General features: G+C 35.2%; 1 non-coding gene across 1 annotated transcript; it reads right to left on the bottom strand.

Annotated features, from left to right (window-relative positions):
- Window positions 1–933: 933 nt before the first annotated feature.
- TRNAM-CAU lies at window positions 934–1,018 on the bottom strand. The gene is given in 2 exon segments: window positions 934–969; window positions 981–1,018. It is a non-coding gene; the product is annotated as a tRNA-Met (tRNA).
- Between the last annotated feature and the right edge of the window lie 3,303 nt (window positions 1,019–4,321).

Raw genomic sequence — 4,321 nt, 5'->3', positions numbered from 1 at the left:
AAACGTATAATCTTTTCACAAAATTATATTTATCACATCATCATATTGTTGAATGAAAGTCCTACATAGACTAATTTAGAGAATGATCATGTATTTATAATACTCTTTCAGTTGGTATGAGGCCTTTTCATCAAGCCACTACTTACCTTGGAATGTGTTCTTATCTATTAATAGGTTTTTGTTTCACTGATGAAGTACAAGAAGGTTAGTCAAGCTCACTCATTAACCTGACCTTTGACCCTCTCCCTATCGATCGAGCTGCTTAAGACAAGAGGAATGAGCCAGATCCGTCCGATGGGTACACGAAAGTGACGACGTTGCTTTGGACTAAGCATTTATTGTTTTGGATTGCCTGAAGCAATGAGACATACCGAGAGAGGCTCATGAGCTTGAGCTTCCAGTTGTTTAGGTTCTGAAAATCCATTTGAGGGGGTTTCGGTTCGAAGGTTAGAAGTTCTAATTTCATTTGGAGACTCTCTTATCAAAAGATGGCATAAACTTGGAGGTTCATCGAAGATGCTCACCGTTCGACGGTCCGATCTCCAATAAGAAGGAGAAGGAGAGAACGAGCAGTCGCATAACGTGGCCTGCCTGCTGTAGCGGGGTCGATGGTCCGATCGCCAATCAGAAGGAGAAGGAGAGAACGAGCAGTCGCCAAACGTGGCCAGCTGCTGCCTGCTGTAGCGGGATCGACGGTCCGATGCTTGCTGGATGGGCAGTCGAATGTCGCTTAGAGCTGTTGTCGAAACGTGTCGCTGTCGTCACATGCTTGCTGAAGCAGTCGTCGCATCCCACCATCGTTCCATGGTTCCACTGATCGTTTGAGAGGAGGAATAAGGGAGATGAAACAAGATGGCCAGAGAGATTGATAGAAAAAGGAAGAGAATCTAAAATATTTAAAAAGAAAAAGACAAAAATAAATAAAAAAAGGAATGGGGTGAGAGAGGCTCGAACTCTCGACCTCAGGATAACTCTTAAGCTATGAGACCTACGCGCTAGCCAACTGCGCCACCACCCCTTATTATTTGTAATTTTTCTAAAATTTTATTAATCTAATAAACTATGCCACCGACACAATAACAACCCGAATATAAATAATATAAACTTTCTATGAAAAAAATAATAAAAAATACTTTATGACAATATAAAGATTTTGAAATTATATAAAAATTAATTATTGGTTGTATATTCATTTGTAAAAAATATATATTGTTTAAATTCAAATTTAAATTTAAAACTGATCTAAGATCAAATTATCTTAATATTGTTGTTTGAATTTGAAATTTTATTGGATTATGATCGAGTATGAGTTTTGATTCATACTTTTCATTATTGGTTAGATATTGATAATAGATATCAAGTCAGTCCTACGGTAGATATAAATTCATCAAACATAGGACAATTAGGTGGTGCAACAAGTCGATCCGATGGTCTTATTTGTTTGAAGATGTCTGAGTTGATAGATTATCGAGCTCTAGGTGATAAAACAACTCTTGAACATCTAGAACAGAGAAGAGGAAAATCGAACGTTCTAAAATTTCAAGTTGGTGTCCCCTTCCCCAAGTGATATCTTGAGCGAAACTATATTTTGGAAATTCCTTGATAAACGAGCTAAAGGTTTGAAGGAGGAACCAGGTTTCAAACCTTTGGAGTAAGGGTCACATGCATCGTTCTTTCTTCCAGAGATAGGAAATGATGATATGGCCAATTCAACTGAACCGACTATCCTTTAGTTCTAATTGGATTAGCCACTATTCTAAAATAAATTGAGGAATTTTGAGTTTCTGATGAACACAAATTGAGCTTTCATACACGATCGAATATGTAAGTAGCCATCCTCGACTTTTCTCAAAGTATAATTACAGGGATCACTTAGCTTTACTCTAAATTAGTAAATATGAATGAATTATGACTTAAACCATCAAGAAAGAGCCTAAAATGAACGTTTTACTCAATATGACCTAATATGACCAATAAATTCAATAATTGATTAAATTAACCCACAAAAGTGATTGGTTGACCATGAAATTTTAGAGTATGGTTTTAGACTATGATTTTATGATGTATGTTGAATTTGAAAGGAATAGGAGCATGTTTCGGGCTTGAGCTATTGTAAAGAGTAAAAATGACGAAAATGTCCATGTTAAGTATTTAATAATGATTTATGACCTAAATGAATTCTGAATGACATGAAATTTATCGTATGATCTTATTGTAACAATCGGGAAAAATAAAATAAAATAGTAATAATAATAATAATAATAAATAAATAATAAATAAATAACTAATAAAAAAAAACATTTGGTAACAGATCCCTCCTTCCTTCAATCTCTCACCACTCATTCCCTAAAAATAAATCTGTCAACAAATCAGGAATTCATATTCTTTAAAAACAACTGCTTATTTACTTAGAATCTCTTCCTTCCTACAAAAACAAATAGAAAAAAAAAAAAAAAAAACAAAAGTTTAACCAGATTTAGTTGGAGGAGATATGTCATTTGAAGAAGTCAGTAGTGGTATGTTAAATCTTCCCCTTATTTTATTAAGTAGTATTAATTTGGTTACAATTATTTAGTTTTGAATTAGAGATTAAATGAAAAGAATTTTGTATGTGTTAAGAAATAGAAATAGAAAATAGAACTGGAAAAGTGTATGATCTTCATTCAGGTTTACCACGTTTAAATAGATACAAACTATTAACTAATACCTAAAAATAGAAAAAAATAATATATCTAACTAAATCTTGTAAATAAATAAAATATACGATTAATCAAATTTATACTAACAACTCCCTAAATATTTGAGATATATTCTAACTAATATATCTCCAAAATATTCTCTCAATACTCCCCCTCAAGTTGGAGAGTGTATGTCGATCACACCCAACTTGTCCTTCAAAAGATCAAATTGCTGTCTTCCCAGAGCTTTAGTAAAAACATCTGCCAATTGCATTTTGGTCGAAATATAACATGGTTTGATGATTCCAGCTTGTAACTTTTCTCGAACTATATGACAATCTATTTCAATGTGTTTCGTACGTTCGTGAAAAACTGGATTGGCTGCTATATGTAATGCTGCTTGATTATCACAATATAATAATGTTGGTTCGGACAGTGGAACATTCAAGTCTTGAAGAATGTATCTTAACCAAGTTAACTCTAAACAAGTATTTGCCATAGCTCGATACTCGGCTTCTGCTGATGATCTGGACACATTAGTCTGCTTTTTAGACTTCCAAGAAATAATTGAATTTCCAAGGAAAATGCAGAATCCAGAAATAGACCGTCTGGAAGTTCGACAACCACCCCAGTCAGAATCGCAATATGCTTGTAATCTTAAATTGTTTTCAGATGGCAATAGGAGCCCTTGACCAGGAGTGCCTTTGATGTACCTCAGAACTCGAAGAGCTGCCTCCCAATGTGGTTTTCTTGGTTCATGCATAAATTGGCTAAGCATACGAACTGAATAAGCTATGTCAGGCCTAGTGACAGTCAAATATATTAATCTGCCAATCAACCGTCTGTATTTACTTGGATCGTTCAATTTCTCTCCTTCAGTTAAAGAAAGTTTCAGATTTTGCTCCATAGGAAATTTGTCTGGACGTGCTCGTGTAAGGCCTGTGTCTTGAAGGATGTCTAGAGCATACTTCCTTTGAGACATAAAAATTCCTTTTCTAGACCGAGAAAATTCAATGCCTAGAAAATATTTCAAATTTCCTAAATCTTTGATAAGAAATTTCTGGAGTAAACTAGTCTTGAGATATTGCATTTCTTTGAGATCATTGCCTGTCAACAGAATATCATCAACATAGATTAGAACTGCAGTGAAAGAAGTACCTTTACTCTTGGTAAACAAAGAGTAGTCTGCTTTGGACTGGGTGTAGCCTGCATTTTGTATAGTTGTAGAAAATATGGAGAACCAATTGCGAGAAGCCTGTTTTAATCCATAAAGAGATTTATGGAGCCGACATACTGTATTCTCCCCCTGTCGGCGAAGACCTGGTGGTAAAGACATATAAACTTCCTCGTCTAGATTACCATGGAGGAAGGCATTTTGAACATCCAACTGATGGGTGAACCATTTTCGAGCAGCAGCAACAGTGAGTAAGCAACGAAGTGTAGTAAGTTTTGCTGTAGGGGAAAATGTTTCTGTGTAATCAATACCTTCAACCTGAGTGTATCCCTTTGCTACAAGTCGAGCTTTATAACGTTCAACAGAACCATCAGAGTTGTATTTAATTTTGTACACCCAGCGACAACCAATAGCTTTATGACCAGGTGGTAGAGGAACGAGAGACCATGTATGATTACGTTCCAAAGCT

The sequence above is a fragment of the Cucurbita maxima genome, unplaced genomic scaffold (genome assembly GCF_002738345.1).
Source record: "Cucurbita maxima cultivar Rimu unplaced genomic scaffold, Cmax_1.0 Cma_Scf00063, whole genome shotgun sequence".
Lineage (NCBI taxonomy): Eukaryota > Viridiplantae > Streptophyta > Magnoliopsida > Cucurbitales > Cucurbitaceae > Cucurbita > Cucurbita maxima.
The sequence above is the reverse complement of the archived record's forward strand: the minus strand, read 5'-3'. Positions and strand labels throughout refer to the sequence as shown.